Genomic DNA, 22,165 nt, shown 5'->3' on the forward strand with positions numbered 1-22,165 from the left:
CCTCTACCATCTTCTGGAGTCCATTTAAGCTCACGCCTACTGCTTCAGTGACTCCATCCAGCCACCTCATTCTCTGTCGTCCCCTTCTTCTATTGCCCTCGATCTTTCCCAGCATTAGGCTCTTCTCCAGTGACTCCTTCCTTCTCATTAGGTGGCCAAAGTATTTGAGTTTTAGCTTCAGGATCTGGCCTTCTAAAGAGCAGTCAGGATTGATCTCCTCTAGGACTGACCGGTTTGATCGCCTTGCAGTCCAAGGGACTCGCAGGAGTCTTCTCCAGCACCACAGTTCAAAGGCCTCAATTCTTTGGTGCTCAGCCTTTCTTATGGTCCAACTTTCACTGCCATAAATTGCAACTGGGAAGACCATAGCCTTGACTATACGCACTTTTGTTGACAGGGTGATGTCTCTGCTTTTTAGTGTGCTGTCTAGATTTGCCATGGCTTTCCTTCCGAGGAGCAAGCGTCTTTTAATTTCTTGGCTACAGTCCCCATCTGCAGTGATCTTGGAGCCCAGGAAAATAAAATCTGTCACTACCTCCATTTCTTCCCCATCTATTTGCCAGGAATTGAGCATACAATAAAAACAGGCATAAAATACAATTTGAATACAATTTCAACTATGAAAGAATAATCAAATATACAGGAAGCACCAGGCACTATAGTACAAGGTGTGAATTAAACCCCAAATGTGTTAGAAGGTTACCAGATTCAGTTTTCCAAAGATGCTTTTGGGCACTCATGTAACTGATATAGTAATAGTGAAATGATTTTCCAAATACCAATCCTTAAGTATGTTATGTAGCAAAAACAATACCTGTAAAAAAGAGAAACTTTGATGGATTTCAGTAGGGCTTCCAGATCTAAGCTGCAAGACTTCAGGACACTATCAGAAAGCAGCAACATTTTTGAGTTTGTTTACCTTTATGCTGCCATATTGTGATCATCTGGAGTTTTAGATCCCAAATGTGGTAGCCCTAATTCCAAGGTTTAAAGAACTACATAGAAACTTTAAGATGAAAATATGTGGAATTGAATCCTAGAACCTGAGGACATTAATTTAGTTTGAAAAAGAGAGAGAGAGAGGCAAAGAAACAAAAGTGATCAGCAGTAAAATTGCATGGCAAACTGGAAGTAACCAAAAAGAAAAAGCCAGGCATGGTGGAGGGAACTTGGAATATTTCTACAAAGTGCCAATGGAATAACATAGCAGACTAGTCAAGGAAGGAAGAGGGATGAACAAAAGGTTGAATTCAATTCAAGAAAATATAACAATGTTTGGGGATATATGATTAAGAAAAGGCCAAGAAGGTGGGAGTTCTGGTGCTGATTTATATATAAAACTATGCTGGGATGGGAAAATGAGTAGATTTAGTGGTTTCTTTTCCAATTGACACTATTAAGTGACAGAATAGTAATATAATATATAATAAGAAGCATCAAATTAAGCTGAATGGTGAAAGTTTTATACCAAGCAAGAGATGTTACAATACTGCTCTGCCCAACACATATTGTAGAAAACATCAAATTGGGAAAAAAATGGCATATTTTATCAGGGATTATGCTCCTTACCCTGATTTGAAGGATTTTAAAGGGGAAGTGAAATGAATGAATGGATCATGAAACAATCAAAACAGCTTTCATGACAACTTTATTATTCTATCAAGAACAAAAATACAGTGTCTCTGCATATCAATTAAATACTTGAACAAACAGGATTTCTCTGGGTATCTGAAAAGGTCATTGTGAAAATAGAAAACTGCTCTAGGTAGACTTTAAATCTAATCCAGCAGAGGTTCTGTTCTTAAATAAAAAGCTTTTCTTCTGAAAAAAAATTAAACCCACAACCAATATAAAATAAAGAAAATATAACAATGTTTGGGGATATATAATTAAGAAAAGGCTAAGAAGGGGGGTTATGGTGCTGATTTATGTATAAAACTATGCTGGGATGGGAAAATTAGTAGATTTACTGCATAATTTTGCTGCAGAAACTAAAATGTTTTAAGCTGCATTTTATTTAAGCCCCCACAACTTCTATACCATCAAATATTCATATTCTACTTAAATACTGTATAATTCAATAAAATGTAATGCTTTTGTAATTAAGCAAACAGTTTTTATTTATCATAGTATTTATCATTCTAAACAAGCTTGTTGTTGTAGTCTATGTGTTGTGTTTTGCATTCTGGTATTTTGAATGCCTAAAAAATACTCAAGAATACTCTGGAATTGAAATTGATGAACCCGTTTTTCAACATACTGAAGAACTGTAATGAATTCAAGGCATTCAGCTGCTGTGTGTAGGATGTGTTTTGGACTTGTCAAATTATGAAGCAGGGTGGAGGATATTTTATTTGGCTTTATGTGAATCTTGACATATCCCAGACTCTAAGAGTGATATATTCTTAAAATTGTGTACACATTTAAAATTGTTGAGGAAAATAAACATAATGACTCCATTTATTAGTTAACTGAGATCATCAAGTATCTGTTAGTTTAGAGGATACAAAATGAGAACATTTTATTATATCATAGCAGTTTTCATTTACACAAAGATTATGTGGAAATGTAGAAAATATCAACTTTTGAGTTAAAAGAAAAATAAAATAAAATTCTCTTCTAAAACAATAACTTTATAGGCATTCTTCATTTTGAAGGAACAGAAATAAGAAAATATACATTAATTCAGGGGCAGGTATTGTGAACCTTTCTAGATATTTTGAACTATAATTGCCAATGAGGCTAGCCAGGTGGTCAATGGCCATAGTTTGTAAAACAGTTACCCAAAACATCTGGAGGACTACAGTTGTTTTTCCCATGTTTTCCCCCCGTTTTTCTCAAGGTTTCAAGAAAGAACTTTTGGATTCATAGCATTTTCTGGTCTTTCTAAGGAGTCAAAATGAGAATCAACACAGGGTAAACTTCCTTTTTCTCTTCAGATTCTACATTTAAATAGTCTTCTAAAGATATTTGATGATTTCAAATACTGGCTATTTGGCACATGTAACACAAGTACTCTGTGAGTTGCATAGGTTGTCAAGGTGCTTCTGGATGCAATTCAGGGTGCTGTTTGTCATTTAAAAAACTCTTTCTGGCTTTGAATGGCTTACCAAGGGACCATCTCTCCTTAATTGTTTCTATCTATCTGATCTGGTCATGCAAGATGGGCATGCTTCACATCCTATCGGTTAAGTTGGTAGGACCTAGAAGATGTATCTTCTCTGCCGTTGTGCCCCACTATGGAACATTCTTCCTCTGGAGATCTGGATAGCCCTGACCATGCTTGCCATTTGTAAATCCCTAAAGCCTATCTAGGTTCTGTCTAGGGTCTAAGGCTCCAAATATATTCAGGGACCCATTTCATAGTTATATTGATAATTATGGAATATACTTTCTCAGCTCCTGTGTTTTTTTTAGTTTGTATTATTGCAATTGTTTTTACTTTATTTTAATTTTGTTTACCACCCAGAGTCACTTGTTGAGATTGGTGGTCATAAACTTAATTAATTAATTAATTAGATTTCAATATGTAAATTGTTGTAGAAACCGGGCTTGTATATCCTTGACTAAAGTACTGATTCAAACTAAACATTTTTGCACTTCTCCAAATTTCTCAGTTCTAAAAACGTAACAAAACCTGTTTACATTTTCTCCCAAAATGCACAGATTTGGTTAGCTATGGATACTTTGAGTATATAGATACTTGAACTATACTTGAGCTATCAATAATTGAATGTATGTTTGCTGTATGGAACATTATAAAGGTAGACATTCATTCATAGAAGAGGAAGCTCTTCTCTTTTTGCCTTCTTTCCACATCCTAAAATCAGTTCTTGATTTTGGGATGTAAAAAATATTGGAAAAAGGAATGATTGGTCTTTGGATGAATACAGCTGGTTGTGACTTCCAGTTTGCCGATGCAGCCACCATGGATGTTTGGAAGGAGAGCTCCGTCTTCCATGTCCAGTTTCGCTTTGCTGGGGAAAGCGAAAGGGTCGAAAGTTACCCTGTAGGGGCGACCAGCAAGGAGGGGATCCCTGTTAAATTGCGGGAGGGCAGTAGCCCTTCCACTTGATCCAAGGCAGCCCTCCAAACTGGCAGATGAAAGACTGGCTTGTCACTAGGCTGCAGACAGCCGAAGTCACACTTACCACCAGGCAATTTTAAAGCAGCACGGATGAGGCTGGATGAGATCTATCTCTCTTAAATCCTATTTTTTTTACCTGCATAAGCTGCTTAAAGTACTTTCCCCCTGGGAAGAGGGAAAGGGAGATTTTATCCCTCCCTCTAGAAACAGCGGCGACTGACTATCCAGGGGAGTTTAAAATGTTGGAAGAATAACTTGATCCTAATTGGAATTCTATTTTTTAAAGTTTGTGGACTAAAAGATTTTCGACTCTTATTGAAGATCAGGGTTTTTACTTATAAAAAAGAAACAAAACTGAAAAGATTATAAAAACTTTGGATTTAAAAGAAAACTTTAAATGGTAGGGGCGACATCTTGTGGCTAAACCTGATACTGCAATTTGTTATTGCTTAAAAGAGACTTGGCCAGCAGCCCAGACAATAGATAAGACTTATGTAACCTTGAGACATCAGCGGTGAGAAGCTCCGCTGTGTTCCATATCAGTGACAATTTTTTTTGCATTCTTTGATTGTAAAGCTTTTAACCTAAATACACTACTAAGAGAATGTGGATGAAGATCAGGAACAGATTCTCTCTATGTTGAAAGCAATTCATCAAACTATTCTTATAGCTACTGATGAAATAAGAAGTTACATAAAAGAACAAGATGTCAGTCCAAATATACGAACTCAAACTTTGATTACAACTAAAAAATCAACTACACAGAAAATAATAGAAAAGGTGGAACAATTAAAGATTATGACAAAAGATTCAACTGATCAACAAATACAGTCAATGGAAAACCCAGAAAAGGGACTGACAACATGGAAAAAGGAAAAGACTTTCTACACAAATCAGAAGGAACCTGAAGATCAAGAAGAAGAACAGATTGAAGAGAAGATAAACTGTTCAGGACAACTACGTTGCGATGGAAAAATTAAGAGACAATTTGTTAGTCCTCTCAAAAAAATGGTGACCAGATGGTTTTTTTCTATGTCAAACAATCTACATAACAACACAGGGAGATTTGTTTGATGACTCAAAAGCACGGACATGGAAGATGATTTTGCAAAGAAAGAAAGCCAGAATAAGACTGAAGAAAATTGGGGTCTTGACTTACTCGTGAGAATTAAAATAGAATATACTCAAATAGATAAGATGTGTACTTTGAATATTAGATATTGTTATGAGTTGAGATAAAGAAAACTTTGGTCATTTATAACTTAGAAGTATAAATATTAATAGTTAAATCTGAATATTGATTGGCTTATAAAGTTTAAATGTAAAGGTAATTAAGATATATATATATATTCATCTATCGATGAATGTAATAAATATGTTTTTATTTAGCAGTGATAATAAAAAATTTTAGTTTAAATTTGAGATAGTAGATATTAAGAGAAAAAGACAGGAAGTATCAAATATTGAAATAGGAGGAATTTTGGTTGCCAAATTTAAGATAACTGGAAATTAGAAGAAAATAAGAATATTATATTGTATTACTAATTAGTTGAGGTAAGATGATGAGAATTCAAATAGATAAGATGTTCATTCTGAACATTAGATCTTGCGATGAATTGTGAGAAAGGGAATTGGGGTTATTTAAAATTTGGAAGTTATAAATATTAAATGTTAATATAAATATAAATGGGAAACTAAAAATTGGGAAAAATTAACCAGGACATTGATTGTCTAAAAAGATTGAATGTTAAAACAACTAGGATATGTATAAACTAAAAATTATAAATGTAAGAAAGTAAATGTAAGAAAGTTATTTTTTATTTAATCAATATAATAAGAATTGTATTAATTTAAATATGAGACAGTAAATATTAAGGGGAAAAGAGAGGAAACATTTAATGTAATAGTTTGAGATCTGCACTAAAGATATTTGTATATTATTGAATTATTGACCAACTCAGCCACCACGTTCAATTTCAAATATTTAAATGTAAAACTAGAAAACTAATAAAATTTTCTTAAAAAACAACTGGTTGTATTACTTATATTGGAAAAAAAATAAAGATATGCAAACAACTACTTATAAATGCATATTTTTGGAAAACAATATAACAATAGGTATTTAAAATCTGCATTTTACTTTAAATGTTTGATGTTGTTTTTAAAAATTCAACAATTTGTAGGGAAATAAAACAGGAGGGATATATGGTCAAATGCATGAGAAACTAACAAGTTTTAGAAACAGTGATTTCTCAGATGTTAAGCTTGATCACATCTAGGGTTCAATAAATCTTTAGGCTTCAGTTTCTTGTTCTGTCAAATCTTCAGTGATCTCAAATTCATATTATTCTTGTTCATTTCTCTCTCTTTCTCTCTCTTGTCTTATTTCTTTTACTGTAACAGTATAAATTTGGTTTATATTCTCTCTGAAATATGAAATAGTTTGCCAGTTTAATCTCTTACTAATTTACAAATTTCTGTATGTGTTTTGTCTTAAAGATATATGGACTTAGGTAGGAAACTATATCACAACATTTGGAAAGTGTTAACATCAATACATAACATCGATACTTGCAATCTTTTATTGCATCCTCTCATCTGAACTATCTTCTCGTATTTCTTCTGCCAGTGTAGAGCAAAACTAGATTTACAGCATTCTTTCTACATCTTGGATACAGATCAGTTTTCTCACCTAGATTTTTCCATATGTTTCATGATAGAGTAGAATGTATATAATCTAAGATCACTTGAGGAATAACCATTGTATATGGTACTAGAAGCAAGACTAATTCCTTGATCTTATTGTGTATATCCTGAGGCCAGCACAAGACAATGTACTTTTTCCTTAAATCATATATTTTCCCCTGTCTTCCATCTAGTTGGTTTAGAAATATTATTTTATTGCTAAACTTTTAAATGGTGGACTGCATGGCTGGTTATGAGGGAATGGTCTTTTTTCATGCTCAAGAAATTTTAAATATAGACTAAATCTATTCTAAGGGAACCCACTAAATATAGCAGTAGAGTATATGAATATTTATAAGTACGGCACAATACATTTTGCAACTAATCAGCTAAACTGTTGAATTGGAATTCATTTTCCACCATAATAACAACTTTCATAGTATTATTCAAAGTGGAAAACCAGAGAAAGTTTGACTTTAATTAAGGTCAAATTAAATGTATTTGCAAATTTCAGAATTTGCAAATTAGCAAATTCTTAAGCACTTTAAGAGGTTGTTGCATAATATGGACTGAAGTCTTTTATCCACTTACTTAGAGAAGTAAACCTATTTAACTGAGTGAAGATACATTAAATAAAGTAAATTTATTTCAGAAGCAGCTTACTTTAAGAAGCAGTTTGGAAATTTATGGCTACCACAGCAGCCATAGGCTTATCTCAGATTATTCAGGACCCAATTTGGAGTAGTGGTCACACATTGTCAGAGCAGTGGTAATGTGATCCGAAGGGGGAACTTGCCCTGTCCCCTCTATCATGCTCAGATCATGCCTTGATTATTTTGAGATTTCCCCATACTTTTCCCTTTTCAGGGAGGCAGGATCTATTTGACTGGTCTGCTCCTGGTGACTTATGGACCTGGTGAGGTTCCAAAGGGAGTTGGGAGATGTTCCTGAGGTTCTGCTGCATGGCCTTGCTGAGGCCCTGGTTACTACCTGGAATAAGAAAATAATGAAGGCCTTGGACAGGGTCAGTGACCTCTCTTATTCCATCCTGCTCAGCACTCCCCATGTTTACAGAGGAGTTGACGGAGTTGAAATGGGTGAAGAGACATCTAGAGTGCCATGGAGGAAGCTGATTGATCATGTTACAGCCACTATTAAAGCCTACCTTGTGGTAAGAGTGGTGAAATATAAGTATTTCTATGCTCTTATTATGTCCACAGAAGTCTGTCTGACAACTATGTCTAGGGTCACCTTTCCCTTTTCAGTAAAGGGGACTCTAAGGTTCATCATCAGGGCCATGCTGAGAAATTTTCAATATCATCTTTGATCTGATGGGGCTGCACTGCTCGAGATAGAAGCAATGCTTAATCTGGAGTCTTCCTGCCACCTGCACCTCAAGCACACTTTTTGCAAGCATTATAGAACAGTGATAGATAGATAGATAGACAGACAGACAGACAGACAGACAGACAGATAGATAGATAGACAGACAGATAGATAGATAGATAGATGAATGATAGGCAGATAAAAATACAGACAGACACGGATGGCAAACCAAAATAAAAACAAAACATCTATCTCCCAATACAAATAGTTTTATAACTTGCTTTCTATGCTATTGCTAATACTTTCTGAAGTAAAGATAACCAGTTATCTTTATATATTATTGGTGCCAGTAATTTTTTGGAATGAGGTCGGGTAGGGTTGTCTTATACAGGTAGTCCTCGATTTACAACCACAATTATTATTATTATTTATTATTATTTATTAAACTTATATACCACCCTTCTCCCGTAGGACCCAGGGCGGTTCACAAGGCAATTAAAACAACATTACAATGCAAAAGTTAATAACAATTAAAATAGATTAAATTATCCTTAATTAAAATCTAAAACCCCTATAACTCTGATTAAAAACCCATTTATTTATTTATTTATTTATTACTTAATTTAATTTGTATACCGCCCTTCTCCCGAAGGGCGGTGAACAGGGCAATACATAAAAACAAGATACAAAAATTAAAAATTATTAAAAAGTAATTAAACAGTGCCCATAATAAATTAATACAGATTAACAGTTAAAATCCATTTATAAAATCCAACCCCGTCCCATCAGGCCAGGCCAGCTTGTTCAAAGAGATGGGTTTTAAGATCGCGCCGGAAGGAGCGGAGATCAGGCGGCATCCGGAGCTCGACCGGAAGATGGTTCCAAAGATCCGGTGCACCCACAGAGAATGACCTCCCCCTGGGGGCCACCAGTTGGCATTCTTTGACCGGTGGCACCCTGAGGAGGCCCTCTCTGTGGGAGCATACTGGGCGGAGGGAAGTTGACGCCGGCCGCAGGTGCTCCCCAAGGTATTCCGGATCCATGCCATGTAGGGCTTTGTAGGTCATTACTAACACCTTGAACCTCACCTGGAAGACAACTGGTAGCCAATGCAGCTTGCGGAGCAAAGGTGTGACATGGGAGTGTCGGGAAACTCCCAACACAACTCTCGCGGCTGCATTCTGTACCAGTTGGAGCCTCCGAGTGGTCTTCAAGGGTAGCCCCATGTACAATAAGTTAAAAAAAATAAAAAATCCTTTGAGCCCCAAAGTTATGCTGCTAAGTGAAAGAGTTGTTAAATGAATTTTGCCCCATTTTATGACCTTTCTTACCAGTGTTGTTAAGTGAATATGGCTTCCCCATTGACTTTGCTTATCAGAAGGTCACAAAAGGCAATCACATGACCCCAGGACACTGCAACCATCATAAATATGAATCAGCTGCCAAGCATCCAAATTTTGATCATGTGACCACAGGGTCGTAAGTTGAAAAACAGATATAAGTAACTTTTTTCAGTGCCATTGTAACTTTGAACGGTCACTAAATGAACTGTTGTGAGTCAAGGACTGCCTGCAATGAATAAAGACACCTTAAAACATTGTTCCTGAAAAATGACACAGCGTTATTCCTTTTCTTGATGTGAACTACATCATTCCTAAAATAAACAGTGCATGTGAGCACTGTACGCAACCAAAAATGAATTGATTCTTGGCCTAAGCTTCCTCTTGGCAAAAAACATGTTCCTTTCTATTTTAATATGATCACAAATGTCATTTGAGTGACAACCCATCACTTTAATTTTAAACAAATTGGCCACAATCCAGCCATATGGCACAGTGTTTGCTGTTGACATGAGTTTAAGTGTGCTCAACTATGTATTGGCTTGTAGTAACTGTTTTAGTGAAACTGACTCCCAAATAAATATTTTAGCATCAGAACCCAACAGGAAGTCCATTACAGTTAGGAAATTCAAATATTAGATTATTTAGTTGAAAGCTGTGAAGGAGGGAGGGGAGGAAGCAACAAGGATTAAGAGGAAAAACGGAAAAAACACAGTTTTCTCAACCTCTGATGTTGCCATGGTGACAGAAAAGAAAGTTAATAGTCCGGTATTCTAGCCATGGGATAAAATGGCCCTTTCTGCTTCTTTCTGTTACCAAGATAGAAGGTACATTTAGTATAAGCTGGAAGTACAACTACACACACTTAACTTTCTTATACAGTTAAGATCTTTTAGTATTTCTTGAATGGAAAATAAAATAGCATTCCTTATTTTTTTAAAAATGAATAAAGGAAACATGAATCATCATTTTTGAAATAATATCAGTATGCATTATTGGATCCTGTATTTGCACTATGGATAATTGTGGCTACCAATTTAATTCAAATTTAGAACAACATTGTAAGCTATTATTTACCACAAAAACTATAATGAATAATTCTATTCTATAATGAATAGAAATTGATAGTTAAGATATATGCAAGAATACAACATTATTTTTGCTTAACTGTGATGAAATAGTAATTATTTTTTTCCTTCTCTGTCTTCCAAGTTCAAGATACTCTACTGCTTCTGTACCACCACCACCCTTTATCGTTGCAGCATCCGTAGGCTGAAAGCTACTAATTGGACTTAGAAATAGGTTAAAAAAAAGTTAAAGTACTGCATTTTAATTGCTCTCAATAGATTTTAACAATTTAATTTAAATTACAGTATTTTTTAAATTTTAATTTAATTTAACCTTTTTAATTTTTCAACATTTTAATTGCTCTCAGTATATTTCTAACTCTGAAAATTTCTTGATAGTTTAGTTCAATATTTTTCAATGTTGGCAGCTTTCAGATGTGTGGACTTCAACTGCCAGAATTCCCCAGCCAGCAATGCTGTTGTTGAGTGAATCACACAGTCACTAAGTGAATCTAGCTTTCCCCACTGATGTTACTTGTTAGGAGCCAGATGCAGAGGTTGCAAATGGTGAACACATGAGCCCAGAATGCTGCAATGATCTTAAATACATGCCAGTTGCCAAGTGTCCCAAATTTTATCCAATGACTGTGGGCATCCCGTGACAGTCATAAGAGTGAGGACTGATCATTAGTCACTTTTTTCAGCACTGTTGTAACTTCAAATGGTTGCTAAATGAATGGCTGTATGTCAAAGACTATCTACTGTGTAGCTGTCTATGGCAGTGTTACAATAAAGGAGAAATGCTACTTCAATGCTCTGGTTCTGCCTCTTTTGCCTAGCCTTTGTATATGTACCTGTGCTTTCTTAATCTTAATTTTAATCTTTTTTAAATTGGTCTTAATTTTTGTATTAATGTTTTAAAAATTATACCCTGTAAACCACCCTGAGTCCTTCGGGAAAGGGCGGTATATAAATTCAATAAATTAAATTAAATTAAATTAATCCAAATCAGTTCCTTGTATCTATTAGTTTCCCCAGGTGAAGAATACATACCGGCAATGCTTGGATTAAAGGAAAAGACCAGTTCCCTTATGTACACTTTTCAGAAGGCTAAAGCAGGATTTGATTAAAAATAAAACATAAGATATTCAATATGGTCTCCTTAGTGAGCCTTCAGATATTATCCTTGGAGAAGCTTCTTTTCCTTTAATATTACCATTGACTCTGACTTCTCAGTTTGTTCACACTTCTCCAAATAGATTTTCTGGTCTGCCATAACTACTTTACTTCTTAACAAGTGTTTTCTTTGATATAAAAAGTCAGTGTATTAACAATTCTTACCATTTTTAACCTCTAGATCAGTGGTGGAATGTCTGGTAGTACCAACCTCAGGCTGGTATTCCTTATCAATATTCCTTCGTTGCTCTAATGCCATACACTAAATAAATAAATCCTTGGTCTAAAATCCATTAAAACATCTTTCAAAAATGTGCAGCAAGTTTTATTCATGATAAGAATAAGTTTGCTGCAATTAATTCTAGCTACCCAGCAAATTTAAGCTTGTTCTGCTTAAACAAAGCAAAAAAAAGGAGTTAAAGATATTTAATATATATATTTTAATAAATCCTTTTAAGACAATGAAACATATTTCAAGAAGATAGCTGAAAACCTTTGTACACTTTATTTTGAAATCAAGTATGTTTCATCTGTTCCTTCTATCTAAGGTATTTGCAGATTATGTCTTGTTATTTAATATTTGCATTTGTATACCGCCCTTTCCCTGAGGACTCAGGGCGGTTTACAGGGAATTAAAATCGAAACATACAAAAGTTAAAACCAATTAAAAAAGCATTAAATTCACCCTGTAGATTAAAACCCCAGTTAAAATTTTCTCCTCAGCCTGGGCCCGAGAGCTCAAAGAGCCAGGTCTTCAGGCCCCGGCGGAATGATCGGAGGTCGGGAGCAGTCCTCAGCTCTACCGGCAGCTGGTTCCAGAGGGCAGGCGCTCCCACCGAGAAGGCCCTATCCCTGGGTGTCACCCGCCGGCAATCTCTCACCGGCGGAACCCTGAGCAGACCCTCCCTGTGGGAGCGCACTGGGCGAAGGGCGTTTGATGCCGGCAGCAGGTGTTCCCTCAAATAACCCGGACCCAGGCCATGTAGGGCTTTATAGGTGATAACCAGCACCTTGAATTTCACCCGGAGGGCAACCGGAAGCCAATGCAGCTCGCGGAGTAGAGGTGTTACATGGGAGTATCGGGAAACCCCCATTACAACTCGCGCGGCCGCATTCTGCACCAGTTGAAGCCTCCGAGTGGTCTTCAAGGGCAGCCCCATGTAGAGAGCGTTGCAGTAGTCCAAACGGGAGGTCACAAGCGCATGAGTGACTGTGCGTAGGGCGTCTCGGTCCAGATAGGGACGCAACTGGCGCACCAGGCGAACCTGTGCAAAAGCCCCCCTGGTCACGGCTCCTATGTGATCTTCAAAATTGAGCCGTGAATCCAGGAGGACGCCCAAGTTGCGAGCCCTATCAACGGGGGGTAACACCTCACCCCCCATCGTTAGAGGTGGAATAACTTGGTTAACCCGAGACGCCGATATGCACAGCCACTCAGTCTTGGCGGGATTGAGACGAAGCCTGTTTCTCCCCATCCAGACCTGAACCGCCTCCAGGCACCGGGACATCACGGAGAGGGCATCACTGGGTTGGTTCGGGGTGGAAAGAAAAAGTTGGGTATCATCAGCGTACTGGTGATACCCCACCCCAAAACCACGAATGATCTCGCCCAGCGGCTTCATGTAGATGTTGAACAGGAGGGGCGAGAGAACCGACCCCTGAGGGACTCCACAAATGAGAGACCTCGGGGCGGATCTCTGCCCTCCCGTCAACACCGACTGCGAGCGGCCCTGGAGGTAGGAGGAGAACCACCTTAAAACGGTGCCTCCCACTCCCAGCCCCCTGAGACGCCGCAGCAGGATACCATGGTCGATGGTATCGAAAGCCGCTGAGAGATCTAATAGGACCAGGACAGAGGAGCAACCCCTGTCCCTAGCCCTCCAGAGATCATTCACCAGCGCGACCAATGCCGTCTCCGTGCTGTGTCCAGGCCTGAAGCCCGATTGGTACGGGTCCAGATAATCAGTTTCCTCCAGGAACAGAGGGAGCTGATGCGCCACCACACTCTCAACAACCTTCGCCAGGAAGCGAAGGTTGGAGACTGGACGATAGTTGTTTAAAACAGCCGGGTCCAAAGCAGGCTTCTTGAGGAGGGGTCTCACCACCGCCTCCTTCAAGGCGGCAGGGAAGACACCCTCCTTCAAAGAAGCAGTTATTACTGCATGGAACCAGCCTCGTGTTCCCTCCCGAGCCGCATAAGCTAGCCAGGAGGGGCACGGATCCAACAAACAGGTGGTGGAGCTCAGTCTCCCCATGATCCTGTCCACATCATCAGGGGAAACAGGGTCGAACTCAGTCCAGATAACGTGCTCAAGACCGCCTGATTCCTCCACATCAGACTCTGCCCAGTCAGAGTCCAAGCCGGTCCGGATCCGAGCGATTTTGTCCGTCAGATGATGACTAAACTCCTCGGCTCGTCCCTGCAAGGGATCCTCCCTCACCTCCTGGTTAAGGAGGGAGCGAGTCACCCTAAACAGGGCGGCCGGGCGATTATCTGCGGACGCGATAAGGGCGGCAAAGTAGTTAGACTTCGCCGTCCTTATCGCCGCAAGATAAGACCTTATGAAGGTTCTTAACTGCAATCGGTCGGGTTCGGATCGGCTGGATCTCCAACCGCTCTCTAGACCTCGTCTCCGACGCTTCATCTCCCGGAGCTCCACAGAGAACCATGGAGCCCAACGGGATCTGCGCCGAGTCAGAGGTCGCATGGGTACAACACAGTCGAGTGCCCTGGTGGCAGCCGTTTCCCAGGCCTCCACCAGAGCATCGACTGGGCTGTGGGTAAGGGTGATAGGTATCGGCCCAAGCGCCCTCTGGAACCGGTCCGGGTCCATTAGGCGCCTGGGGCAGAACCACCTGGTCGGTTCCGCCGCCCAGCGGCGGGGGATGGCATGACGGAAAACCAGCCTCAGGAGGTAATGATCTGACCATGACAGAGGGGTGATGGACGGAGAACCCCCTCCCAGATCATCCAACCATTGTCCAGACAGGAACACCAGGTCGAGAGTATGATCCCCCTCGTGAGTAGGGCCCTCAATAACCTGGGTCAGGCCCATGGCTGTCATGGAAGCCATGAACTCCCGAGCTAACTCCGACAACCCCCCCAGTGATGGCAGGTTGAAGTCACCCAGGACTATAAGCCTGGGGAACTCCACCGCCAACCCTGAGAGGGCGTCGAGCAGCTCAGGCAGGGCTGTTGCCACACAGCTGGGCGCCAGGTATGTGAGCAACAAGCCCAACTGAACCCGAGGACCACATCTCAAGAGGAGGGATTCACTCCCGGCCATCTGGACAATGGTGGCCTCCCGAGGACACAAAGTCTCCCGAATAACCACTGCCACCCCACCACCCCTGCCCTGAGCCCGTGGCTGGTGCAGCACCCGGAAACCTGGCGGGCATAACTCGGTGAGAGGCACCCCTCCCTCCGAACCCAACCAAGTTTCCGTGATGCACGCTAGATCCGCACATTCCTCCTCGATCAGGTCACGGATGAGGGGAGCTTTGTTAACTACGGATCTAGCGTTAAAATAGACCAACCTGAGCTCAGGGGCCTGATCACCCTCATCCCCGGGTAGGAGGGTGCTAACCGGAGGGTCGGAGCGTGCCACCGCTCGGAGATAGCGGGGGCGCGATCCCAGATGTTGATATGGCCCTCCGCGCAAACACCTGCTGCCATACCCTATCGCCGTGGGGATTCGATGCCCCACCCCCACATTCCCAGCGCCAGCAGCCACCTCCCCCGACCCCGTCCCGCCGGGACCTCTAACAGGTCCAGACTGAGTGCCAGTTACGGATTCCTTCCCCACCCTCCCCCTCCCTAACCTCTTAAAATAACCGGCTAAGAATCTTATCAGGGGCCTCTTGGCGCGTCTTAACTCGAGGCCCCTGTCCAAGCCCAACCATTAGAAAAGGAAATGGAACAGTAGAATTTCAATTTTCATGATCCTTTTCTTATTTGGGCAAACTTATTTTGGAACAATCTGAGGCAAATTAAGTCATTTTTGAAGCACTAGGTGCAGTTTTCAGAGAAGATTAGAAGGTCTCTATAAATGTTTAATTATTTGCAAAAAGAAAAAGCAGTAATATACAGACATATATTCCATTCTTCAGGATTTTACATTATACACAGTTTTCAAGAGCTTAGTCCAGAGGTCCCCAAACCTTTGGGCAACAGGGACCAGTTCCGTGGAGAGAGGTTTTTCCATGGACTGGAGGGGGCGTGTTTTTGTGTGCTGCCCGCATCCCACAGATGGGGCTTTGTTTATTTGTGCAGACTGGTTGCTGGCATGCTGCAGCCCCGTACTGATCCATGGCCCAAGGGTTGAGGACCCCTGGCTAAGTCAATGAGCTGTAGTATTTTTGAAACTGGTATAAATTAATATTTGCTTTGGACTTCTGGGGCATTCTGTATGCAGTCTCTTTGTTTCTCTAAGTTTGGGTACCTTAATCTAACTTAACTCACTGTTGCAAGGCTTATAAGGGAAAAAGTAGTTGTGCAGCTCACTTTCTCTCCATGTATGTATGTATGTATGTATGTATGTGTATATGTGTGTGTGTGTGTGTGTGTGTGTGTACACAGTATATTGCATGCAACTAGACAAATGCACACAGAATGGAATTGACTGTAGAGTGAGGAGGAGATGGAAATGGAAAATAAAGCAATTGATGTCCAGTTTGTGTGGACTGAGGTTGATGGAATTTTAGTTTTTCCAGAACATGTACCAGCTTGGAGTAAGGCATACGGTAATTATTTTCACTTTTTTAGCTTGCAAAATTAGTAGGAAAAAGATGCTAAGACACTGTTTGAGGGATCAAGCAATTGACACAATGATGATGTGAATGTTTCTGTACAGCAAGGAATACTTGGATATGAAAAAATACAGGTTTTTTTTTCATTCAGGTGGTCTTGAATGGAGGTATTTTACAAGTGAGCCATTTCTGTGTGGGCCCTATAACTTTGCAATTAAGGAATTCTGCTATATATCAAATGCTAATTTAAAATGAACAAGGAAGAAATTGATTGTCAGCAATATGCCAATAAACTGATCTCATAAAATAATATAGGATTGGTTGTTATGCCAAATTATATCTATCTGAGCTGAATGGATCACATGTGCAGTATGTGAAAAATAATGGCATTTTATTAAAACAGTTATGGAATGCTATACATCTCTGTCTCTTCTCTTTCTCCATATTATAAACTTCAAATTTATGCCAAAGATATACTGAGATTTTTTTTACAGAACCATTGTAACAGAGATGGGGTGGGGGTAAAGAGAGAAAATCTGTGATGGATGGATTTACTAACAAATCCACAATCTTTTGGTTTCCAGCAGTCAGTAAAAGGTCTGTGTTGCCTTTTTAAAAATATATTTGAGATTACATACTAAAGTATTGTATATTGCTAATGGTCCTCAGATTGCTCACTGCTGTAAATTGTACTGATACATACTATCAAGATAAAACAGGGTTTGGATCCTGCATATGGAGAAAGGTTTTCTAACTTTGCCTAAATTTCAGCTTCTCCTAAAACTGCTTCTTAGAACTTCCTCAAAATTATATTTCAAGAGCTGCCACTGTATGCAGCCAGCAAGAATGGGTAGAAATCCAAGTTCCTGGTTGGCACAACTTGAGGCATTATCTCTTCCTACCACCCTTCTCTATTTGGTAGGTGTTCTGCTGGCTTCAAGCCCCAAATAGCAGCTATACCAGCACAAGCTGGCATTTCTCAGGGTCATGAGCAATTAGAAGTTGGCTGATAAGCTGCTACCATGGCAACCATTATGCTGTTATGCTGTGCAGAATCCTTGACCCATATGAAACTCCTCAAATAAATGTCAAACTCTCAATCTTGAGAAGACTTTCATTCATTACGGATCATATTACATGAAAAATATGATGTATGCAAAAATAAATTTGCTTTTTTAATTGCTTGGATTGAAAGGGCCATTGCCTTCTGTTCTGGGTATGTTTAGAAGGAGTTAGAGAATGAAAAGCAGGGATTTCAAAATTAAATAAATATCTGTTAGGAATATCAGTAAAAAATGTTTGAAAATGGTTTAGAATTGTAGCCATTGTTTCTTTGAATGCATCAAATCTCACTTATTATTGAAGCCATTTTACCCTTTAAAATGAAAGATTGAATTCTTACCTAGTGTAAGTTTTTTATAATTTTTTAAATTGCTTAAGTATTGTCTTTTTCATATCTGTTAGAAAACTGAAGCATGGTTGTATTGCTTTGAGTGACTAATGGTTGTTTTGTGGCTGTTAGGAATTGTCTAGAAATGCCTGTGATGGGAAGCAATTTTACATGCTGTAGCATTTTAATTTTTCTAATGGGATTTATGCATTTTATAATTTCATTAAAATTTTAATGTAGAATTAATGCATATATATTTTAAAAGCTTAAAATTAATATTCCCCTCCTTTTCTTCAATATTCTTTATTAGTTTTCTGAATGCAATAGGGAAAACCATGCGAATACTAATTTTTGATGTGTTTGTGTGGGAGTTGAGGAGTAATTTAGGATAAGACACAATATTCAAAGTCATTCACAGTGATCCTGCATTATAAATTTATTAAGCATCAGGCTTACAAATTTTATTGACAATATTATTATTACTTTAGTTAGGGCTTCCATTTCTGGGTTGCAAAATTCTGGCCACTAGAGAGTGACAAAATTGGAGTTTTCTTTATTTGAAGCTTCTTTGTCTTCTTTTTTCTTGTTCCCCTGAGTTGTTATCTCTATCATTTTTGTTCTTTTTATTTTGTGCTGTTTTCTTGCTTTTAAATGTTTTTAACAATTTCTACACTGCCCAGAATTGTTGTAAGTTGGGTAGTATTTTAATTCTGTTTACGATTATTATTTCATTGTTGCAGTTCAGTGGATTTTGGCAATTCATATCTGGTTGTTTAACCATGTTCTTTCCTGCTTGCTTTCCTTCTTAGGAATTCTAGGAAGTACACATAACATTAGCTCAGCAGTGGACAATTTTCTCAAAGGGCCATATGAGAAATTTGGACTGCTGTGCAGGGCCAAACCAATAGGTTGAATTTAATTTTGCTAATATTGATTTTATCATTTCATAAAAGCAGTAAATTTTATGGTTTTGATTAGCCGCTATTGGTAAGAATACATGATACATCTTATTTACATTTGATTTCTAATTTCTGATTGACCTCACACCGGCTAGACAGGGACAGCCAAAGGGCCAAATGTGGCCTAAAGGTTGTGAAAATGCCCAGGTCTACATTAACTCCTCCTATTTTTCTTTGCAACAACTATGTATGGTAGTTTGTACTGAAAGACTGAGAGAGACTGATCGCCAGTCACCGGTGAGTTTCCATGGTTAAAGATGAGCTAGAATCTTGTTCTCACAAGGGCTAATCCATTATTGTAACCATTACCTTATACCAGGGGTCCTTAACTCCCAGGCTGCGGCCCACTACCAGTCTGTGGTGGGTGAGCATGGACATGCAGCTCCATTTATGTGAGCAATGGGCACACATGCCTGCTGCTTGTGCAAATGGAGCTATGTGCATGTGTAGGCTCTCCAGATGCTCATGAGGAACCATCTCCACTCCCTCCCACCAGTTCACAAAATTGGAAAGGTTGGAGACCGCTGCCTTACACTATCAAGCTAAATCTCTAAATATGTAAATATTTTATAAAGATATGAAAAAGGTAGGTAGAGAAAACAAGGGAAAGCAATAATCACTCCCAGAATTCCAAATAAAATCAATATAGTTACTCTAGTTAAACAAGTTAGTTATAAAATCCTTCAATAAATGTTTAGATTTCATGGATTTTGCTTGCTAACTAGTTTGAATGCCAATTTACAAATTACCTTTCCCTGCTATTCTTTTCTGCCCATTTTGCCTGGACAACTATCTCCTCCATCACTTGAGTTAATCCAAAGTATATGTTAACCCAGGGCTTTTCAACCAGTGGCACGGGTACCACCTGTGGTACATTGGCACCTGGCAGGTGGTATGCGACCATCCTAGAGAAGTGGTAGCAGGGGAGGGGAATGAGCTGAACTGGTGGCAGCACTGCACAAGCCTGAGTGAGAGACAGCTGGAGCTGCAAGGCTGTCAGGGCTCAGCGGAAGTGCCAGGATCAGCACGACTTTCCAGCTGATTGATGCTTCTTCGGGGCTGTCAGGGCTCAGTGGAAGTGCCAGGATCAGTGCCAGGCTCTAGCTGGAAAGCAGCACTGATCCTGGCGCTTCTGCTGAGCCCTGAAGAAGCGCCAGTCAGCTGGAATGTTGCAGCATCTCCAGGGTCTTGTGATTTACATTCAGATGCTTGGTAACTGATTCATTTTTATGATTGTCACAGTGTCCCAGGGTCATGTGAAGTGACCAAAACCTGCTTCAACCACCCAGCAGAGGGGGGCAGGTGTCTTGTTCAACTGTGGCTAGGGGGGCACTTTTTTCAGTGCCATTGTAACTTCGAACAGTCACTAAGCGAACTGTTGTAAGTCGAAGACTACCTGTACTTCATCACTTTTTTTTCCTTTTTTTTGGTCATCAAGTTTTTGACACCTTATTAGGCAACTGGTGGTACTTGGATGTTGCCATATCCTAAAAGTGGTACAATGGGTGAAAAAGTTGAAAAGCCCTGTGTTAACCTGTAGAGAATTAATTTGGCTGTGTAATCTTCCTAGTTTCATTTAAGACATGGCAATGCTGACAGAAAAAAATGTGATTAGTAACTTTTTTGTTGCAAAGAATGAATGCTTGTTCAAAGAAGCAAATACGATCATGTATAAGAGTTTCTTCTACTTACCTTGTTAGATAGAAATAAGTGTTGGGTATATCAGGGAACCATAAGAAGATAAGCAGTGCCTCACTGGATTGGTCCCCTGGCCTACGTCTAATAGTCTAATCTCACAGGGGCCAACCAACTGTACAAGGAAGCCATCTATTTAATCAGAGGCAGCCAAACAGGGCTAGAAGCTTTTGGTTCCATGACTTTCATAGCCATTGATCCTCATAACAAAGAGGATAACTACTTAAAAGACATGTGTGCTATTGACAAGAAAGAATAGTGTCAGAAATAATGGGTATCTAAAGGAATGTGGATTGAATATTAAAGTGAGCAACAGAATGAAAGTTTTATTAATTTATTAGATTTATACAACTGTCTACATTATGTAATATTGGGTGACAACCATAATGTAGGGGGGAAAATCAATAAACAAAAGCATAAGAGAAAATGAATTAGGATCAAATCACATAATAAATACATGAAGTATGAATAGATAAGATGAAAGGGGAAGACTAAGAAAATCATGGCTGGAATGGATCAATATGACCCCATTTCTAAAAGGACAGTTGTAAATTTTAAAGGGCAAAAGGGTTTTGAAAGCATGGATGGTTTACAAAAGTGGAAAGATATGGAGAGGTATGGTGAATGGAATCAATACAAACTGCTTAGCTATATTCCTTTTCTTCCCTTCATCTCTTTAATTTTACCCTTACTATTTCTTATTCATTTTCTGTGCTTCGCATAATGTTGCTTATTGTGAAAGAGAATAGCATGCTGGGTATGGGTGTGTGTAGGTGGCAGGATTAGTAATTGTATTTGCATAGGAGGGGGAGGTAGCAATGATAAAATTATAGTTGATGAATGAGATTTGTATTCAAAAGCATTGCACAAATGTCCTTATTTACCCACTTGTCCTCGGAATTAATTCACTCTGAAATTCTGGACATTCTGCTTTCCATTAAAGTGGCCTGCAATTGGCATTAGTTGAGTCTAAAGTGGCTGACCTTGTAAGTTTCTGCTTTTCCCAGCTTCTTTTCTTTTCCCATTTGTCATTTTCTAACTCCCAGCTGCTGCTAGTTCCTTAGCAACACTGATCACCCTTTCCACTGTGTGACAGTTTGCAAGTTGTGTATTTTTTTTCTCTAGCCAGGGATGAGGTATGTATCCAAGAACTGAACATGAGAAGAATAGCACTACTACATAGGTTTTACATTGTAGCATTGGAAAGATAAATGATTAAAACCTGATTATGCTTGCCACCTAGAAGCCAAGAGACTTTGAATTTGAATGGACTAGTATAATGAAATATGGGACATTGATACAAAATACAGTAGGCGGAAAAGAATGTTAGTTACATAAGTGAATTATATATATAATTCACTTATGACACTAACATTCTTTTTCGCCTACTGTATGTATATATGTATATTCACCTTCACCTTCACCTTCATATATATGTAGGTCTTGGCGTATTCGGGTCTTTTCCCATGTAAGATTGAGGGTGTCTTGGCGACGTTTCGACGAGGTCCCACTCATCATCTTCAGGCTGGTGTCTTCAGCTTCGTGCTTGTGCTCATCAAAATGTCACCAAGACACCCTCAATCTTACATGGGAAAAGACCCGAATACACCAAGACCTACATACCTGTACCCGTGAAATATATATATATTCTGAGGTTTTCGCGGGTGTTTGTATGTGGATCTTTGGTCATG

The 22,165-nt window shown here is 39.2% G+C and overlaps 1 protein-coding gene across 1 annotated transcript in view; it reads left to right on the forward strand.

The window, feature by feature from the left end:
- CNBD1 (cyclic nucleotide binding domain containing 1) overlaps positions 1–22,165 on the forward strand; it is a gene marked incomplete at its 3' end in the record, with an annotated part of 133,334 nt that overhangs the window by 103,778 nt on the left and 7,391 nt on the right. The gene's annotated exons all lie outside the window — the stretch shown is intronic.

The sequence above is a fragment of the Vipera ursinii genome (genome assembly GCF_947247035.1).
Source record: "Vipera ursinii genome assembly, chromosome: 3".
Lineage (NCBI taxonomy): Eukaryota > Metazoa > Chordata > Lepidosauria > Squamata > Viperidae > Vipera > Vipera ursinii.